At 43.7% G+C, this 21,867-nt stretch overlaps 1 long non-coding RNA gene across 11 annotated transcripts in view; it reads right to left on the reverse strand.

The window, feature by feature from the left end:
- Window positions 1-3,047: 3,047 nt before the first annotated feature.
- Window positions 3,048-21,867, reverse strand: part of LOC119301781 — a 28,677-nt gene continuing 9,857 nt past the window's right edge. For 5 of the 11 annotated variants that reach the window (XR_005147176.1, XR_005147178.1, XR_005147175.1 and 2 more), the window contains 12 exons: window positions 7,669-7,811; window positions 7,144-7,416; window positions 6,962-7,064; window positions 6,664-6,794; window positions 6,503-6,584; window positions 6,292-6,425; window positions 6,027-6,181; window positions 5,525-5,945; window positions 5,108-5,435; window positions 4,432-4,497; window positions 4,111-4,188; window positions 3,048-3,574 (listed from right to left, as the gene is read on the reverse strand). This is a non-coding gene — a long non-coding RNA (uncharacterized LOC119301781). Of the gene's footprint in view, window positions 3,575-4,110; window positions 4,189-4,431; window positions 4,498-4,675; window positions 4,746-5,107; window positions 5,436-5,524; window positions 5,946-6,026; window positions 6,182-6,291; window positions 6,426-6,502; window positions 6,585-6,663; window positions 6,795-6,961; window positions 7,065-7,143; window positions 7,417-7,668; window positions 7,812-8,046; window positions 8,155-15,082; window positions 15,151-21,867 lie in introns of those variants that run through there. The other 6 variants (XR_005147183.1, XR_005147180.1, XR_005147177.1 and 3 more) reach the window with 6 other exon arrangements.

Raw genomic sequence — 21,867 nt, forward strand, 5'->3', positions numbered from 1 at the left:
TCCAAGATTGGCTCGACTCGTATAACTCGCGAGCTGGCTCGTTTAGCTTGTCAAGCTCGTTAAAGATATGAACATAAAACCCTCAAATATTATAAAAATGATTATGTATATATTAAACATATATATCACTAACAATAGTAATTTCCTTGTAACGCATGAGTCTCCTAGGCGGTTGGGCCTTCAATGGGTAGGCCTTGTGTTGTGCGCCTAGGACATAGGGTGTTGAGTGGCTGATCTTTTTTTGTATTGGGAATGGCTGATCTTTTGTACCGAGCCTAACGAGTTACACAAGTACTCGTGAGATTGGCTCGTTTAACTTGGTCTATAAACGATCTTAAACTAAAGCTTGGCTCGACTCATTATTCTTCGAGTTTGAGTCGATTCGAGCCGAGTCACGAGCTACTTGTTTAACTCATGAACTTCGAGCTTTTTTTTCAGCCCTAGCAAGGCAGCTTGGTCCAATGTATTCATCTTCTGGTCCAAAGTATTGTGGAAGCTGATCGCCCTCACTGTCGTCTGACTGTGATTGGTCTTCATAACCACCAACGGACTGCACTTTCTCGGTTGCTTTGATGATCAAACAGTGAAGATCTGATGTGAGCTTCTCTAGTTCCACGAAACACGAGCTGAAAGGTGTAGCAACCACTGCTTCTCTATTCGATTGGTTGTCTGCTACAAGTGTGTGAATTTTTTGGCAATGGACTGTTGATGCGTGTATGAACGTGCGAAAGGCTGTTGTGAGTTCCCCAATTCTTCTGTTCTTCACGCATAGTGAACCTTTTTTGGAAGCTAACTGTTTGATGAGGTTTCTGTTAGAATCTTCCATGCTCTTCACTTTTACATAATTGTAGTCCTTCAGTTCCTTTTTCTCAACTGATAGCATGTATTTTATAGCCTTAACTGTTGCTTCGTGTTCAGCAACTTGCGGTGTCATTGATGCACTGCTTGATAGGTGTATTTCACAGGAAGGATAAGGCAGGGTGGATCTGGATGGGTAGAAATCCACAACTACTGTTGTTTTCCCATTCACATCTCCATGGCTGTGGAATGCTGGTGGAGGTAATTGGAGTTTATTCATTATGGTCTCAAAGATGACCCTAGGTGGAACTTCAATTGCATCCATTGTACAATGCTGATAAGATATTAGGCACCATGTATGTTAGTATGCACTCATTTCATAATTTACTTTGCAAATGATAGGTTTGTGAGCTGAAATAGAATTTTATGTGAGGTGACTGTACTGATTTTGTCACACAAACCAAAGAGTGTGCTTTATGTAGTATTAAACAGTATAAAGCTGGAAAGAGATGGGATTTTCCGTTTACAGGCTATGATGTACTTACTTCGTCTGGATGAATGATCGCCGAGAGGAGCGCTACTTGTGCAGACCAGAAGCACACGAAGTAGGGCGCCGGGATATGCACAGAATGGGCGCAACAGTGTGGAGAACAGATACGCCAAGGAGCTGGCCAGAGGGAAACCCTAGCGACATAAAATGATTCGCTCAATCGCACGAAACAGGGAACGTAATTCAATTTGGTGGAAGAGGTAGAGCACGTTGCATCATTGCATGGCAGGCGTGCGTACCTTCGATGGTGTTGGACGTCGCGTGTTGAGCCCAGAGTTCTGCGGTGAGCGCCGCCGTACGGGAGAGAGAACACAGGAGAAAGGGGATCGAGTAGGAGGTGCTGGGGAGAAAGAGAGTGAGAGAGACAGACTACGTAGGTGGTTTATTTTTTCTGGAGAAGAGAAATGGGTTGCGTGTTGCTTTAGATAGGTCTGTATTGGTGGGGCAGATGGGCCAAGTGGAGCAGGCCAAACGATCAAGCAGACTCATTATGTACTATCTTTATTCAAAGTGATTTAAAAGGTGGAAAGTTCCTAAAAAATTATACAAGTTCGGACCAAATTTCTCATAAGAAAGGATCGCTATAAAAAACTAAAAATGCGTCTATAAATGCGAAAGTGACAGACAAAATGTAACATACGATACTATTATTGGATGTAACAATTATTTGCAAGAACCAAGTAAATCAACTATTTTTTTAGAGAAAAAGTGACAATATTATTTAATCTAAATAAAATTATCAGCTATTTGCAAAACTTATAAAGTGATCAATATGTTTAACATCATATTTTCGTGCCTATGAAATTTATATTATATTTTTTGGAGTTTTTCATAATTGTAATATGCACTTTTATTATTAAAATAGTTATTAGTGTCGTTTAATGAAAATAGATGCCATTGCGTTTCGCTGCATACTCCATCGAAAGGGCGCCTAGAGTCAAGGCAAAATTGGACAGACTGGCCAGTCAACGGATGGATCTCGATTCATATACACAAACTTTGTTTTTTGTAGCGAAGATCACTTTGTTTTCTTGCTGTTTTAGAAATTAGGTTTTCACGCCGCTGCTTCTGTTGGTGGACCCTAGTCGTGTTCTAATACAAATACTCACATAGAAGTTTAAACGCTCTTATTGATTAGAAGAGTATAAGGGATTACAGAAAAGGATACTCTAAGAGCTTTGTTTCTCTTTCATCATGATAGTAGTGAAGAGTACATGGTCCTACATTTTACTGCCTTTTTTATCGATGGATTTTTCTTGCTGTTTTAGAAATTAGTTTTTTGGGTTGGCGCTTCTGTTGGTGGACCCCGGTCTCTTTCTAATAGAAATACTTGCATAGAAGTGCAAATGCTCTTTATATTAATTAGAAGAGTATAAGGGATTACAGAAAAGGATACTCTAGAAGCTTTGTTTCTCTTTCATCATGGTAGTATTGAAGAGTTCATGATCCTAAATTTTACTACCATTTATAATCGATGGAAGTGTACAAATATTGTAAGTCTAATACATTTCATATGACTTAGGTGTCACATGGATTGCACGGTTACTTGTAATTCATAAATTTCTTCAAATGAGAGGACGATATGGATTAGTTGATGCATGTATGTTAAAAATGTAACTGCATACAAGATATGCATTCCAGGTAATAATATGTCAAGCAACATTCAAATAAAATATAGAATAGTAAGAAGAAGCTTCTGTAATACACATAAGTACTTCACTGCATAAGGGAAACCATAACTTAGGTTCAAGTCTTACAAGGTAGTACTATGTACAATATGTAGTCAGCACCTCTGCTTATGTCAGCAAGTGACATGAAAGGGAAAAGCAATTAGCTGAATATTAGGTCTTACAAGCTTCTAGTGTAGAATAAACTATATACAATACGTACTCGGCTCTTCTGCCTGTGCCAATAGGTGGCATGAGAGGGAAAAGCAGCTAGCTGAATATTAAGTCTTTTAACATTCTGCTACAGAACAGATGCACAACAAATCTGCTTACGCTGACAAGCAGCGGTAAACGGAAAAGCACTTGGCTGAACATGAGCTCGATATCATCGAATACTGGTAAGTTTGGATCCACTACTACTTTGGTGGATCATTGATATATTACATAACATAAGGGAGTTGCATTCGCAGGAATAGTTAACATGCAGAGTCGGATGAGCTTAAACGCTAGCATCTTGTGCTCATGTGACCATCCAAACGCAAGAGGTGAAGGATATCACCTGCATTACAACACAGATGATACACTTTAGCAAAGAGCACTAAAAATTCTATGAGGTGCAGGTAATGTGAAAGAGCCTATTGCTATCCTTCCACTCGGCACTGTCGGATCACTAAGGCCGACTTTCGTCTCTGCTCGACGGGTGAGTCTTGCAGTCAAGCTCCCTTATGCCTTTGCACTCGAGGACCAATGTCCGTCTGGCCCGAGAAATAAAGCATCGGGTCAAACTCTTCTTTGGTGTTAAGGTGGTAGCTGTGAATAGCCATCGACTACCTGAAAAAGGTAAAAGAATAGGACCTATTCTGGGCCATACAATGCATTACAGACGTATGATCATTACCTCGACTAAAGTATATACTTCGACTTTCATGTGCTAGAACTTTAGCTCGTAAACATAAAAGCACGGTACGAACTTTTATGCAACGATTGGGTTCGGCATCGGAAGACTCAGAAGAGGAATATGATACCCTAGAAGACGAATACAGGACCCGAGAGGACGATTGTGAATATGAAACCCTTGAAGAATCTCTTTCTTACTTTTTTTTGGAGCCAGTGTGTCCCTTCTTAGGCTTGTTTGGAGTATTAGAGGCAGTAACAACAGTCTTGCCCATCTTACTGCACATGTTTTCAAAAGATGAAAATAAGAAACAATTAAACTATGGGGAAGGAAGGAAATTGGCTAATTAAGTACTGAAGAACTATTCCCAAGTGTTGTACAGTTTCTCCATGGTTGTTATTACCAAACATATTTTAGGGATATTCTTATTGAGAAATTATTGTTATTATTGATTCCCTTCCAAATTACACCAGTTTATGAGATCAATTAGAATGGACCTAATTGACGGAGGGGATACTCACAATTTCTTAGGAGGGTTAGTCTGCTTAGTGGAAGTTCCTGATTCAACTGTAAGGTCTTCAGCAGCGCTGTAATGCATGTTGTAAATATAGTAGACAAACATGAGATTACGATAATTTGGCATCCACAATGGCATACTATATTATATTCTGTACATAATACTCCAAAGTGTAGTTGCATGAATATCTGTACATTGGAGAACTGACTAATAAGTGCAATTCATAAGAAGTGAACAAAATCAACAACCTGAGGACCAGCGGCAAGATCTTAGTATATAACAACCAAAGAGTCGGAGGACTAATAATGTTCTGGTTACCTTCATGTTTAAACGATGATAAACATTAGCTAGCATACATATAGAGTTCTAACGACTAAATAAAATAAAGAAAGGTTTGTAGCAATGCGTAACAAAAGTGCAAAAGAGCAGCAGCAGGAGTAAGAACTAACTAAAAGTGAAATAAGAGATAAAAAAGAAGACAAAATCCACGCTCAAACAATGTTGATCAGATCTGTGGTTCAGGGTCATAGGTCAACCGAAATGTAAGCCACAACAAACATGGTTTGCAAATTACGAAAGTGGAGGAAAAAGACAGAGTGAACCAAGTCACTACAGTCGAATTATGGGGTCATAGTTGACGTTGTTGATGCAGCTACAGAGAGAGAGAGAGAGAGAGGAACCTTGATGGAGGAATGAAGTCTTGTGGTAGAGACAGGCTTGAAGGAGTGGCAAATGCAGCGCCCTTTAGTGCCGTGTTGTCAACTTCAATGTTCTTGTCTTTGATCTTGTTTGTTGAGTTGTGTGTGGTACAAGCGGCATTACAATCAATTGATCGGAATGAAGCAAGATCAAACGATAGTTCTTTTGAAATTGATGAGACACTTACACGAGAGGTGTAATTGCCAGCACCGTAGTTCCATCACTTGAAGCATCGTTGTTGGTCACTTTGCTTGACAACTCTATTTCAGCAGAGCCATCAGTATTCTTTCTCTTCAGGAGGCGAAGAAGCTAAAGAGAGATGGAAAAGCGTTGTTTTAACACAATTGCATGATCCACACAATTCGAATAGTAAATACTTTAGATTTTGAAGGACATACCACACGTGATGCGCTTGTCTTTTTGATTTCTTTTTCAGCTACTATGGGGAGCTCAGGCATGTTGTCTACAGAGCTCGGGTTGGTAGATACAGCAAGTGCATGACCACTTGAAGATCCAGTTGGAATCGCTAGGGGCATAATAGTAGGAGCACGAGTATCATGTGACATAGAGTCATGTCTCCCAAAAAAGGTTTGAATGCCATTCACTTGGAATGAAATGTTTCTCTTTTAGAGGCTCTTCTGGGTCACTGAGACAGCAAGGGTATATTTCTGAGACACAACTGCAGCTATTTCACGAGGAAGTGCAGATGACCTTAGCAGTGCCATGACATATTTTCCAACAAGTTGTTGTGCAACTCTGTTAAAGAACACAAACTCGGATGCGCCTGTGCCATCCGTTCCTTCTAAACAAAGGCGGAACCTGCATAGGCAAATAAACAGCTCTGTTAATTGAGTGATCAAGAAGATCATCTTGAATTTCGTTTTTTATATGAGACTGTACTTTGGGTAAGCTTTTGTTGAGACACATCTTGCACTGCATCTGAATTCCGAGCCATAAGAGGTGGCAGAACAATGGAATTTACAACAAGATTGGAACCACCATGGCTGCTCAGGCATCACTTTTGTAATTGTGGCAGTGCAAAGAAAATATGTGTTCTGCCAAGGGAAAGAGTGCATCACAGATGTTTTCTCAAAGTTGGTACTATTATTTCTGAAAATAATCATAAAAGATAGGATAACTGAATTTAAGTGTGATAGAAACACACCTCTGCCTCCCATGGATCCATGTTTCGCAGCTCGTCGACAGTTTTCTGTGGGAGGTCACCTCGGTTGCTTTTTGCGGCAAACTTCTCAGCACCATTTGATATCCATTGAATTTTTTGGAAAATCATCACCCAACCTGTGTGTGTAAAGACATGTGGTTCAAACTGTGAGAAGATGAGCTCGTAGGCACATAGTTGTAAAGTGCACTCAAACCTTTCAAAGGAGTCATCTATTTCAGGAATGTCCTCGTTTAGATACCATCTGCATGCAGATCCTCTGCTAAGAGTTTCATCATCTGCATAATAGGTTGAGAATACATTCAGCATGAAACGCGAGCACCAAAAAGTGGTTCCAATATAAAATCTTTGACTTACTATTGTAAGATTTCATTAGAAGGCCAACAAAAACACCAATAACAGGTAAGTTCTGTCCATTGTCATACACAAGTTGCGCTTCAAACTCAGCAACCCTTTGTCCCCAAAGAACGATTTTCATTTCGGTATTCCTGTAAAGAAATACACACATGGATGTTAATATTTGTTAGAAATAAGGTATTTTTGTGGTGATGCGCATCTTACTTAGGTAGTATTTATTTTAAATGCATGATAAACCATGGTTTCAGGAGCAGCCATTTTCAATGCAAATTCATATTAAGGGAGCGATTAGCCGTACCTATCATCTCTGAAGGCAGTGACCTGCTTTGGAGTGTCTGTTGTGTTTGTAGGCATTCGCACGTATGCCAACTGTGACACACCAACAATTTGTCCAATGACATCTGCAAACAAATTTAAGGCTGAATACATTTTCTCATTTCTATACCACAAGAGTGCTGCATATATAGTTAGACTTCTTACCAACAAAGAAATCCTGCGCACCAACACGTGATGGAAGTTCGGAAAATGGCATTAGTTTGTACACATACATAGGAAACTCTGGATCAACATCCTCAGCATGTACAACAGTGGTCCAGGGTGTGAACCTAATCATGTACTTGGCAAGGAACGGCTTGTAAGAGGCTTTGCTTCGAAAACCAATAATTTCTTGAAGCAATAAACTTTTTGTTCTTCAACAAGCTGTTTGAACTTGGTTGCCTCATTTCTAGGAATCTCAGCATAAATATGGTTACCCTGTTTAACACGGTAGTTAATGCTAAGAGGGTGTCGATAAATGAAATAATTGACATGAAAACATCACACATGTTGTGATTATAACCATCATTACAATAGAGAGGAGCAAGTAGAATTAGCTATATTATAAGGATTGAATTTGTTCATTCCAGGGTACTAGTACTGTATAGTAATCACAATTACAGATGTTGGATTGATGTCTATCGAAAGGAAATAATGTGTGCTAGCTATTAAATAGTGATGTTTGGGTACCTTTTCATCCACCAACACAGGTCAACATGTATTGGAGGTTGTCCATCACATGTTCCACAGTAGTAACACATACATGCAACACGGACGCGAATAGACCAGTGTCGGCTTGTCGGCGACACATCAGACAGCGAGTCAAAAAGCATCTGCAAATTAACAAGAAGAACAGAAGGTGAGCAGGAAAATCTTTGAACCAAGAGATGCTCTCAGGGTGAATGCAGGTAGAAATACAATACGCACGTGCCAAGAGAATTGAATAAACGTTACAGTCGCTGACTATAGAAATATTTTTTCCAGCGAGAGTATGTGTACTGTCTGCAATTCTGCTTATTACGTTGTATCAGAATTTGTAGATACATGGTTTCTAACATGAAGGCCAACCTCATTAAGAGATTGTGCCTGGGTTTTATTGAGCATTGCATAATAAACTCTCATTGCAGACTAGTGACGTTGCGTTGCTGACACATCAGAGACAGAGTTCAAAGCCATCTACAAGTTAACAAGAAGAGCAAAAGCTGAGGAGAAAAATCTGTGAAGCAACAAAAGTTGGTAGGGTGAATGCACGTACCAGTAGAGTACAAGTGTGGGTGCCAACGAAATCGAATACATGTCACAGTAAGTATATGTAGGAAATGTAAAATGATTTGTTTGCAACGATACTATGTGTACAGTACTATTATATACATACGCTAGTAATACACATTTTTCTGTTACCGCAGTGATCCAAATATTTCACGGTAGACAATATTTTTTGTCCATCGTGTAGTTCTTCTTATCATCTTCTATCACAATTTTCAGACCTGTCCTTGATGTGACACGCGACAGAGCTACGTAGAGCTGTCCATGAGAGAATACAGGGTTTCTAAGATAAAGCCCAACCACATTAAGAGATTGCCCCTGGCTTTTATTGATGGTCATTGCATAACAAACTCTAATTGGAAATTGACGACGCTCTAGACTGAACGTCCATTTTTTGTTCTTGGTGCAAAGCATGATCTTAGGGATGTAAACAGTTTCACCTATGTTGGAAACAGTGAGAATCTGTGCCTCAATCAAACGATTTCCTAAATCTGTGATTAACAGTTTTGTACCATTACAAATAGCCTCACTTGGATTCAAGTTTCGCAGCAGCATAATTAGTAATACCTTTCTTGAGCACCAATCTATGCTCTGGATAATTGTTCACACTAAGCATGTTCAAGTATTCAGTTGGGTAAATAGCTTCCATATCACTAAATTTTCAGAAATTTTTGACACCCAGTCATAGCTTAGGTACTCTAGCCTGCCCTGGAACCATAGTTAGCATAACATCATGTGTAGCGGATATTGTCTTTGGAGGCCGAGCTCCATGGAGCTCGGTTTTGAAAAATTTGAATTTTGTTGAATTTCATATTTTCTACATTTCAAAAAATTCTGAAAAAAAAACACACATATATATGAAGGCCTAACACACACGTGTGTAAATTTTCAGGGCAAAATAAGTTGAAATGAGGGCTGTGCAAAAAAGACAAATATGAGGCTTTTTAACACATGACACTATTCATCCTCCCGGACCAGAAATTTGTCTTTTTTGTATAGGTCACATTTCAACGTTTTTCATTCTGAAATTTTACACACATAGGCATAACATACTTGTTTACTTGCACAATTTTTTTCAGATTTTTTTGAAACCGAAAAGTTTGAATTTTGATTTGTTTTCAAAAAAAGGCCTCCATGGCTCCCGGGAGCCAAACGTCCGTTCTCCATGTGTAGGGCATAATATAGCACGATCACAAAGATATGCTGGATCCATAAATTTATCAGGAAAGTCGATATAGACAGCGTCTATGATAGCACAAATATTGTTACCGCCTTCCATGATCAAAAGATCCAAAGGAAGTTCTATCCAAGATGGTTCTGTTTCATCACCTCTACGGAACGCAGGAATGTTCCATCACCAACAACCAAAACAAAGTCACTGAACTCTGATAACTAGACGGCAGAATTTGTGTCAAGGGACGGTGCTTTTAACCTCATGTTGGTGTTTAAGTGCAAAATCTGTGCATGTGCCTATAGATGGGAACTTGTGGCTGCATTAACAGTTTGGCTTCTTACACCACCTTCTACAACGGGTAGAATTTGCCTAAGGTCACCACCCAACACCATTACCTTGCCACCGAAAGGAAGCAGAGTTAATTCATGGTTATTGTCGTGGAATTGTCACGGCAGATGTCCTAGAGCAATGACTTAGTCATAGGGCCATCGCACTAGGAAGCTTAAAGGGGTTAATCGGGACAAAGGACACGAGAGGGTTTTATACTAGTTCGGCCCCTTACGATGAAGGTAAAAGCCTGCGTCTAGTCGGGATTGGTATTGCTGGGGTTTCGATCACCAAGAGGCTCAACTCGTCGGCTTGGTTATCGACTTGTATACATGGGTTGACGCCTAGTGGCCTACAGAGTCCCGGCCGGCTCATAATCGTGTCCGGCTCGGTGACTTCCTTTACATGCCTTTCTTTACAAGTCTTTCCTTACATACGGCGGTTCACAATATCAGGCCTTAAACCGCCTTCAGGCCTTTGGGCCTTCTATAATATTTAATGAACTATAATCTTGAATGTTTACTGGGCTTCTTGTGTAACCCGCCATTGGGGCTGACCCGGCCCCTCCTGGGCGGGTCATAACTGATAGTAATATCCCCAACATTAGGCCCCAGGTTTGACTTTGAACTTCGTTCTTTGTCAATCTTCAATACTTAGACAAAAATCCATCTTCTTATCTTCGCTGAAATTTTCTTGTAACCCGCCGTGACGTCATCTCTTGAAAACGCAAAAAACTTTCATGACGTCATCTTCCAACGGATCTTTTATCTTTAATGTTTCCTGAGAATCGAGGCGCCTGTATAGCTGGATAACCATTATTCGGCTCTCTCTTGATTTTCGCGCCCGTCTGTTCGCATCTTTTCCTTATAAATAGGCACGCCTCGGCCTTCTCATTATCCTCTCTCGCTCCGTCTTCTTCCTCTCGCAAACCCCCTGCTGCTTGAGCTTCGCCACCGCCGCGCTTCACCTCCGTCTCCATCGACGTTGGCCGCTGCATCAACCCGAACTGATCCAGAGAACAACGGCGACCTCCGCAGAAGATCCGCAATCGTGCAGTAGTGTTTTTGTACCTCTTCTTGATCCACAGATCCATTTCTCTGATTAAAAGGCTGCTTCAGAACTTACCGACTCCTCTGTACTGAACTTTTTAGGTATAGAATTTTTTTCATTTTGAATAACCATTTGATCTGGAATAATATCAAGCAATGTAGGAAACTTGTTTGTCTCAATACTTAGCTGAATTTGCCTTCTTCAAATATCTGTAGTCATGGCGGCTTATCATGCCGGCTTAATTTTCCTTATATGTCATTAGCCCTTAATTAAGCCGCCATTAATTGTTTGCATCTTCATCACTTAACTGTCAATCTCACCATTAAACTGAACCGACATGTTGCTTTTCTTTTCAGTTCTTCTTTGCACATCATGCCGTCCAAAACACCAACCATCTGTAACTGGGTTCCCTCAACCATAACTGAGGAACGTTTAAAAGAGTTCTTCACCATAGGATTTCTGCCAACGAAAACCGTCATGTCTTACCGTGCCCCTGACCCGGAAGAAGAACGGCCCAATCCAAGAGACGGTGAGGTGATCATTTTTACTGACCACATGAACCGTGGCTTCTCACCGCCCGGCTCAAAGTTCTTCAGAGAGGTCCTCCACTTTTTCAAGCTCCACCCTCAAGATATCGGGCCCAACTCCATATCTAACATCTGTAACTTCCAAGTGCTCTGTGAGGTATATATTCAACAAGAGCCGACCATGGAATTGTTTAGAGAATATTTTTATCTAAACCGGCAGAACGAGTGCACCAACGGCCTTAGCTTAGAGCTTGGAGGCATATCAATTCAACGCCAGCAGGGTGCCATCTTCCCCCTCATTGTCTTACCAAGTCACCCGAAGGACTGGAACCAGACTTGGTTCTACTGCCAGGACACTTCACCAGCAAACGAGAAGCCACTGCCGGGTTATCGCCCCGATCTTCTTGACTCCAAGTTCGCGCTTCCTGATAAGCTTACCGTCGCTGAACGCAAGAGGCTGATACCATCTATCAAAAGGATCAATGCTCTGTTGGGGAATAGGTTAACTGGAGTTGATTTGACCCGCTGCTGGATCTCATGGCAGGTCATTCCTTTGAGCCGCCGGTCAAAGCTGATGTATGAGTATGGTGCAGGCCCGAACGATTCTCTTCGTCACCGCCCCGTTCAATTGACAGAAGAAGATATTGTCTCAATGTCAACTCTTCTAGTGAACGGGAAATATGAAGATTGCAGTGTCGTCGGGTTAAACCCCTTCTGCCAGCTTAACCCGGTGCCAGAAGTAAGGATGTCGTTATTTCTCTCTTTTGTATTTTCCCAGCCATATTGTTTTAATACTTGCCTGACTCTTTATCTTGTTTTACCTGTCTGCAGGCCAACTCTGACATCTGGAAAGTTAAGTATGACCACGAGGCTGCCAAGAAAGCGAAAGTCGCCGCCATAAACGCCAAGAAAACGACCCGGAGGTCGAAAAAGAAGAAAAAGAGCACTGCTAAAGATTTGATGAAGCTTGATGATACATCTGACTCGGAGGTAACCCTTGATTCCCTTGGCCAATTTTTTAACAGTCTTATTGACACTGATCATTACCAGGATGACATTGGGGCTAGTCAGGCTGTGGAAGTAGAGGTAACTATCATTTCCTCCGACTCAGGGCCCTTGTCAAGACAAAAAGTTCGACGAGTGATCCGTAAAGTAAGGTTTTCTAACCCTTTAGCTCACTTGGATCCCAACTTTCATTTGAAAAAGCAGCAACATGAAAGCCGCCGTCAAGCTTGGACTGAAGATGAGCCGGCTGTCATTCTTCAACAAACTACTCAGAAGCGTCCAAATGAGGTTTTACTTCTTTCTGTCTTTAACTCTTTTTAATGGACCCTTCCCCTTGTATTACTTTTAACTCTATTTTATCCTTTCAGGAGGTGTCTCGCTCTTCTGACGACTCATCGCAGACGCAATTTTCGGCCTTCAAGACTGCCCCTGGGTAATGAAAAATCCTCATATTTTCCGGGTTGTTCAAATTGTATCTTTATGCTGATGATCTTGCAACATTTTTCTTAGTAGCCAAGCTAAATCCAAGAAAGCGAAGGTAGCTAAACCGGTGGAAGACCCGCCAGTGCTTGCATCTGACCCGGCCAGGCCATCTTCTCCATTAACCGACGCTCCAGCAGACCCGCCTGTTGATGTAGAAGCAAATCCTCCTGAGCCATCGTTTGATGAGACCAGTGTGAACCCTTCTGCTACTGGACCATCAAGCTCAGCCAACCCGCCATCACCGTCTGCACAAGACGTTCAGATCACCGGGAGCCGCTTTATTGAACCAAGGAATCCAACCGTGCTGGCTCGGTGTACTGCGAAACAAGAGGCATTGGAGAGGCAGAAAGTTCGCTTTGATGGTGCCAACTATGACCATATAAATGCCAATGATATTTTATCCGGCTATCTTAGCCATGTACACTCCAGTCGCGACTCTGAGATTGAAATGGTCAAACAGCTGCAGTTGAAATACGAGGTACGTTCTTCCGGCTTATCTATATTCCTTCAGCCCCCAAGTCTTCAGATTATGAGAGAACCGGAATGATCTGTAGACTTTAAAATATAGACCGAGACCTTTACCTTTGAAACTTTTCTTGAATTCAATAGAACAAAGCTTCACCTGTAGTCCCCAAGGGCCGGTTCATTTTGATCATAAATGAGCCGGTACTTTAAATTGTTTGGTACCGTATTCAAAGGACTTAATACTCCGGCTTAACCTTGAGAAATTTGCTGAACTGCATACATTAGCCCCCAAGTGCCAAGTGATGTTACTTTGTAAGGTACTTGGGACTTAAAGTATGTCTTTAGAGTCATAAAAATTTGATTTGGCATACATTAGGCCCCAAGTGTCAAGTGGTTTTTTGTAAAGTACTTGAGATTTGAATCTTGATTTTTGAACTTGAAGCAAAATCTTGACTCATCTGAATGTTTTGCAAAATGCCTTATCTGAATTAAACTTGCAATTGACTTATGCGAAGACCCGGCTAGCGAGTCAGGAGGCAGAAATCAAATCTGCTAACTCCAAACTGCAAATAAGTCTCTCTGAGACGGAAAATTTAAGGACCAGCTTCGCTGCCAAGAAGAAAATTTGGGAAGAGGAAAAAACGCTTCTGACCCAACATGCTGAGAAGGCCGAAATAGCCCTTAAAGAGATTTCAACAGAGCTGAACGGTTTAAAGGGCCGGGTGTCTCAAATCGTGGCTTCCATCTTTGGTAAGCCGCCCGACTTTAATTTTGTGTGCTTTTTGCTGATCCGGAGTATAAGCCGCCAGCTGACTTTGTGTATAAAATATGTGCAGGCCCTCGAAGCAAAAATCTGAGCCAAGACCCTTTGATTAAACTGAAGGCAGTGTATACTTTGGTAGAACAACTGTATATTGGTGCACAGCGGGCTCTTGCCGCCATCTCTCCTGCCAATCAAGGACCCAACCGGCTCAGCGACGTCCTGAAGAAACTGTCGATCCTGCCTGCCAGGTTTCAAGAAGTGAAACGCTCCTGCGCGCGAGCCGGAGCTTTGACTGCCCTGAGCCGCTCCAAGGCTTGGGTGCCAGACCTAGACCCGGCGGACGTGGCCAGAGGCTATCCCACCATGAAGGAAGATGGTTCTCCTTTTGAGCAGGATGACTTCATGGCCTGCGTGCGTGGAGTCCGACCTCAGGCAACTACCCTTGGAGACGACACCAATATTGACAAATACCAGCCGGGTTTTGATGCTGAAAATAAGAAGATGATGACTCCCTTGTACAAGGTGACGGATTTGATCCCGCCTGTAAGAGAAAACACATTTGCCCCGGAGGTTGACTCGACAGGCCTGATCGATGCGGAAGCAGAATTTGTCGCCGTGAATGGTTTTGACTGGTCAAAACCCAACTTCCAGCCAAGAGAGGGGGGTGAACCGGCGAGGGAGGAATAATAACCATCTTCATTTGGCTTATAAAAAGCCGTGTAATAGTTTAGCTGTGAAAACACTGAATGCCTTGCTTATGCCATCGTGCATAAAACACTGTATGTGACTCCGTGTTTCCTGATGGCAATATATGCATTATATTTGATGATCGTTTCTGCAACACTTTAAATCTGTAGCCTGTAGAGACAAGAAAAGACTGGATTGGCGGCTTAGAATCGAACGGGTTAAAACACCCGGCTTATATCCAATATGTTTATCATAATAGAAAAACAGAAAACAGATATAAGTAAAGGACAAGGGCCGAAACTAACTCTTTAGTTAATGCAGCAGACAATTATATATAAATAATAGCCATACTTGTACCTTTGATCCTTAGACCACCGGCTTGAGTAACCCAGGTAATGAAGCCGATAACTCAATCTTTCTGAGAAATCAATACCTTTGAATACTTCAATGATCGTTATACCTTGGTAGCCATGTTGTTAAATAGACAAACAGGCGAAGAAGATCATGCTAATTATTTGCAACAAGAAACTCAAAGGCAAATAACAGTTAACAAGTATGATTTAACCTTACATTTAAAGGTTGGTGGCTTCTGATTCGAATACGATCAGTAAACCGGACCAAAGGGGTTAAGCTAAGGTTTGAATACGACCATATAGCCCCCCAGTGGCTGTGGTGTTGCGCCGATCAAGAGGGTACCGACAGCTATGTTCTCTTTGGTTCGAATACGACCTATGTTTGAATAGGAAGCCCCAAAATGACCTTGAGAGGTTTTTAACGACCCTGATTCAAATATGATCCAAGTCGGACCCAAAAGGGGTTAAGCTATGATTCGAATACGATCAAGAAGCCCCCTAGTGAGTTTGGCCTTGAGCCGATCAAGACGGTTACGACAGCTATGTTCTCTTTGGTTCGAATACGACCTATGTTTGAACAGGAAGCCCCCAAATGACCATGATAATTGCAGCTAGATTCGAATACGATCATAAGCCAGACCAAAAAGGTTAGACTTGATTCAAATATGATCAGCTCCTTAATAGTCATTTGAGAATAAGAAATAACAAAGATGCATAATCTTTGAAAAGAAAAGAGACCGATGGTCTTACTTTATTACTTATCATGGTATATACAATGTTAAAGTATGTACATGATGAGAGCCGGTAGCTCAGGTGTAGTATGGCCGAAGTTGAGCAATGTTCCACGGCCGGCGGGTCTGCTCCTCCGACTTACGTGAATCTTTGTGTTCTCGAACGTCAATGAGGTAATACGACCCGTTGTTTAAGTTCTTGCTGACCACAAAGGGTCCTTCCCAAGGTGGGAATAGTTTGTGTGCATCTGGCAGATCCTGGATGAGCCGGAGCACCAGGTCGCCTTCCTGAAAAGTCCTGGATTTGACCCGGTGGCTGTGATAATGGCGCAGGTCCTATTGATAAATTGCTGATTGAGCCGCTGCTAAATCTCTTTCTTCATCAAACAAGTCAAGTGCATCCTGTCTGGCTTGTTCATTATTAGCTTCAACATAAGCCGCCACATGGGGCGAGTCATGACGGATGTCGCTAGGCAACACTGCTTCTGCTCCATAAACCATGAAGAAAGGTGTGTAACCTGTAGACCTGTTAGGCGTGGTGTTGATACTCCACAACACCGAGGGTAATTCCTCTACCCAACAACCCGGCGTTCGCTGTAAGGGAACCATGAGCCAGGGTTTGAGACCTTTTAAAATTTCCTGATTTGCTCTCTCAGCTTGACCATTGGATTGAGGATGAGCTACAGAAGAAACATCAAGCCGGATGTGCTCACGTTGACAAAACTCCTCCATAGCCCCTTGGGATAGATTAGTGCCATTGCCAGTGATAATGCTGTGTGGAAAACCAAAACGGAAGATCACCTTTTTCATGAACTGGACCGCTGTGGCCACATCACACTTACTCACTGGCTCCGCCTCAACCCACTTAGTGAATTTATCAACTGCCACCAAGAGATGTGTTCTTTTATCCTTAGACCTTTTGAAAGGTCCCACCATGTCAAGACCCCAGACCGCAAACGGCCAAGTGATTGGAATCATCCGGAGTTCTTGAGCCAGCATATGCGCTCGTCGTGCAAACTTTTGACATCCGTCACATCTCCTGACCAGATCCTCTACATCAGTGTGAGCCGTCAACCAGTAAAAACCGTGACGAAAAGCTTTGGCCACCAGAGATTTTGACCCGGCGTGATGATCATAATCGCCTTCATGGATCTCATGAAGTATTTCTTGACCTTCTTCGAGGGAAACACACCGCTGAAACGCTCCGGAGACACTGCGATGGTATAATTCTCCATCCAAAATCGTCATTGACTTAGACCGCCGGGTTATCTGTCGAGCCAGGGTCTCATCCACTGGCAACTCTCCCCGGGTCATGTAAGCCAAGAACGGCATTGTCCAATCTGGGATGACATGAAGAGCCGCCACCAACTGCGCCTCCGGGTCGGGAACAACTAAATCTTCTTCTGTGGGCAACTTGACAGACGGGTTATGCAAAACATCCAAAAAGGTGTTAGGAGGTACCGGCTTACGCTGAGACCCCAACCGGCTTAAAGCATCAACCGCTTCATTCTTTCGACGGTCAATATGCTCCACCTGATAACCTTTAAAATGCCCTGCAACAGTGTCAACCTCCCGGCGATAAGCCGCCATGAGAGGGTCCTTGGAATCCCACTTGCATGATACCTGTTGAGCCACTAAATCTGAGTCGCCAAGATATCTGACCCAGCTCAAACTCATCTCTTTTGCCACTCGAAGACCATGGAGCAAGGCTTCATACTCTGCTGCGTTGTTAGTGCAAGGAAACATCAACCGTAACACGTAAAAAAATTTGTCACCTCGCGGAGAGGTTAACACAACTCCAGCCCCCGAGCCTTCCAACTGTCTGGACCCATCAAAATGAATAGTCCAATACATGTTGTCTGGTTTCTCTTCTGGCATCTGCATCTCTGTCCAGTCATTAATGAAGTCAACCAGTGCTTGAGATTTGATTGCAGTACGTGGCACATACTTCAACCCATGAGACCCAAGCTCAATTGCCCACTTGGCGACTCGCCTAGTGGCTTCTCTGTTTTGAATGATGTCTCCCAAAGGAGCAGAGCTAACCACGGTGATTGGATGTCCCTGAAAATAATGCTTAAGCTTCCGGCTTGCCATGAACACCCCATATACGAGGTTCTGCCAATGTGGATACCGTTGATCGGATTCAATTAGCACCTCACTGACGTAGTAAACCGGCCGTTGAACCGGATGCTCCTTGCCAGTCTCCTTGCGCTCCACCACAATAGCCACACTAACAGCTCATGAGTTGGCGGTCACGTATAACAGCAGCGGCTCTTTCTCGACTGGAGCAGCCAGGACCGGCGGCTCAGCAAGCTGTGTCTTCAGATCTTCAAAAGCAGAGTCTGCAGCATCGCTCCAAACAAAATCATCTAATTTCTTCATCATCTGATACAGAGGCATTGCCTTCTCCCCTAACCGGCTTATGATCCGGCTCAAAGCAGCAACACGGTCCGCCAGTCGTTGAACGTCATTGATGCATGTTGGTTTGGCCAGGGATGTAATTGCCTTGATTTTCTCCGGGTTAGCCTCAATACCTCGGTTAGACACCAAAAAACCCAAGAGCTTGCCGGCTGGGACTCCAAAAACACACTTGGCCGGGTTAAGCATTATTTTGTAGACCCGGAGATTATCGAAAGTATCTTTCAGATTTGTGACCAAGGTTTCTTCCTTCCTGGATTTTACCACTATATCATCCACATAAGCATGAACATTACACCCAATTTTATCGTGAAGACAATTATGCACACACCGTTGGTAAGTCTCCTGGGCACTCTTAAGCCCAAAAGGCATAGACACATAGCAGAAAGCTCCAAAAGGAGTGATAAAAGCCGTCTTCTCCTGATCCTTGACTGCCATCTTGATCTGATGATAACCAGAATAAGCATCCAAGAAACTCAAACGTGCGCAACCCATCGTAGCATCAATGATCTGATCAATACGGGGGAGGGCAAAAGGATCAGCCGGACAAGCCTTGTTTAGATCGGTGTAATCCACACACATACGCCAGGTGCCATTCTTTTTTAGCACAAGCACCGGGTTGGCTAACCACTCTGGGTGAAAGACTTCTATAATGAACCCAGCTGCCAAAATCCGGGCCACCTCTTCTCCAATGGCCTTGCGCCTTTCTTCATTGAACCGTCGGAGAAATTTTCTAACAGGTTTAAACATTGGATCAATATTGAGAGTGTGCTCAGCGAGTTCCCTCGGGACACCCGGCATGTCTGAAGGTTTCCATGCGAAGATGTCCCGGTTCTCATGGATGAACTCGATGAGCGCGCTTTCCTATTTTGGATCCAAGTTAGCACTGATGATGAACTGCTTGGACGAGTCGCCAGGCACAAAGTCAACCATCTTGGTGTCATCAGCTGATTTGAACTTCAACACCGGCTCATGCTCTGTTGTTGGTTTCTTTAATGACGTCATGTCTGCCGAGTCAACATGATCTTTGTAAAATTTTAACTCCTCTGTTGCACAGACAGATTCAGCATAGGCGGCATCACCTTCTTCACACTCCAAGGCTATTTTCCGGCTCCCGTGTACTGTGATGGTGCCCTTATAACCCCGCATCTTAAGCTGCAAATACACATAACACGGTCGAGCCATGAATTTGGCATAAGCCGGCCGTCCAAACAGAGCATGATACGGGCTTTTGATCTTAACCATCTCAAAGGTTAATTTTTCTGCTCTGGAGTCATACTCATCCCCAAAAGCTACTTCCAGTTCAATCTTACCAACTGGGTATGCCGACTTGCCAGGAACCACACCGTGAAAAACAGTGTTGGATTGTTTAAGACTCTTATCAGTCAATCCCATTCGGCAAAACATCTCATAATAGAGGATGTTGATGTTGTTGCCTCCATCCATGAGTACTTTAGTGAATTTGTATCCACCAACCTGAGGTGCCACCACCAAAGCCAAGTGACCCGGATTATCGACCCGGGGTGGGTGATCCTCTATGCTCCATATCATAGGCTACTCTGACCAACGTAAGTAACATGGAACCGCTGGCTCAATGGCATTGACGGCCCTCTTGTGAAGTTTCTGGTCTCTCTTACATAAGCTAGTGGTGAATACATGGTATTGCCCACTATTCAGCTGCTTCGGATTGCTCTGATATCGGGACTGTTGCTGTTGATTACCTTGGCCGGGTTGCGGATTATACCCTCCTTGGTTACCAGGATGGCCCTGACCGTGGAATCCTCCTCCACCTAAGCCGGCGCCCGGGCCTTGGAAACCGCCTCCACCTAAGCCGCCAACTGGGCCGTGACCTCCATCAAACGTGTTTGAATTTTTATACGCCTTCATGATCGTACAATCTTTCCACAGGTGGGTGGCTGGCTTCTCCCGAGTGTCATGTTTTGGACAAGGCTCATTCAATAATTGCTCAAGGGTGGGACCTGACCCGCCCAACCGAGGGGGCTGTCTGCCCTTGCGCTGTTGATTTTCGCTCTGTGCATTGGTGTTAGCAACAAACTCATCAGCCTTACATTTATTACCTCCTTGATTCGTCGGGTTATGCTGGTGACCCTTGCCATTGCCGTTCTTCTTTCCCTTCGTTGCCTTTTCTTCGTCAGACACCAGGTCCTTGGTAGTATCAGAATCAGCATACTTGACGAGAGCCGCCATCAATGTTCCCATGTCATTATAGTCACGCTTGAGCCGCCCCAGCTTCTGCTTCAGAGGTTCAAAATGGCAATTTTTCTCCAACATCAAGACCGCTGAGCCGGCATCCATCTTATCAGATGAATGTATTATCTCCTTGACCCGGCGCACCCAATGGGTTGTGGATTCACCATCCTCTTGCTTGCAATTGGTCAGGTTCACAATCGACATAGGCTGCTTACACGTGTCTTTAAAGTTCTGGATGAACTGGGCCTTCAACTTTGCCCATGAGCCGATGGAATTGGGTGGCAATCCCTTCAACCAAGTACGAGCTGTTCCATCTAACATCATAGTGAAATACTTGGCCATTGCTGCATCGCTGACCTCCAGTAACTCCATAGCCATCTCATAACTCTCAATCCAAGCCCCGGGCTGTAAGTCAGCTGTGTAATTAGGAACCTTACGAGGACCCTTAAAGTCCTTTGGCAAACGCTCATTACATATGGCCGGCACCAAGCAAGGAACGCCTCCGGTTCTTGTGGCCACTCCTGCCTCGACCGAGGTTGCTGGATAAGCCGGAAAAGTTTGATGAGCCGCCTGATCTGTTGCCATTTGAACTGCTCGTTCCGCCTCTTGACGAATCCTCTCCTGATCCGCCAAGTTAAGGGCTCCAGCCCGCACCAGCTCATGCCTGTATGGCCGGTTGTGGCATTGAGCATTAATTGACATATCTGTGGATTCCATATACCTACTGTAACTCGGGCTCCGGCTTGGGCGAGGAGTTGAATGGATCCTGTCTCGACTGTAGGAGTATGCATCCTGCTACGCCAGAGCTATTTGAAGAAGTTCTCTTACCCTCCGTGTTTCAATTGCCGCCGGTGAGTCACCTTCCATCGGAAGAGCCGCCAGACGAGATGATGCTGCGATGAGGTTTTCCAAAGGGTTGGAGAAGTGACCCGGCGGCGTTGGGACGTAATGAGGCGGAGCGGTAATTAGACGAGGTGGATCCATGGCGCGCAGCTGGACCGGTGCGCCGGGTGTTGTAATCCGGGGTGCCTCCGGCGGGTTACTTCCGCTGGCTCCGGGTGTGTGAAAAAGATTCCTAGGATTGAGCATCAGAGGCAGACGTGATTGGGTTTTCTGATGCCTCCTCCTCATGACCTCGTTTGACGCGTTCAGATCCACCGAGAGTCGGAAGGTCTCCGCTTGAAGCTGTTGAGCACGAACGTCCAAAGCCGCCCACTTTGCTTCCATCCCGACTTCCTCTGTGGCTAGATTTTCTTTAGCTTGCACCATCTCTTCACGTACGCGTGCCACCTCTGTGTCATGCTGGCCTTTATCCGTCGGCTCTACCACGGCAGTCAACAGAGTCGTCAGTTTATCCATGAGGTCCATCAAGATCCGAGTCGGGGGGCGCGCGGGGTCTCCTAACCCGGCTGCGGCCGACCTGGTAGTT

Source organism: Triticum dicoccoides, chromosome 5A, assembly GCF_002162155.2.
Source record: "Triticum dicoccoides isolate Atlit2015 ecotype Zavitan chromosome 5A, WEW_v2.0, whole genome shotgun sequence".
Lineage (NCBI taxonomy): Eukaryota > Viridiplantae > Streptophyta > Magnoliopsida > Poales > Poaceae > Triticum > Triticum dicoccoides.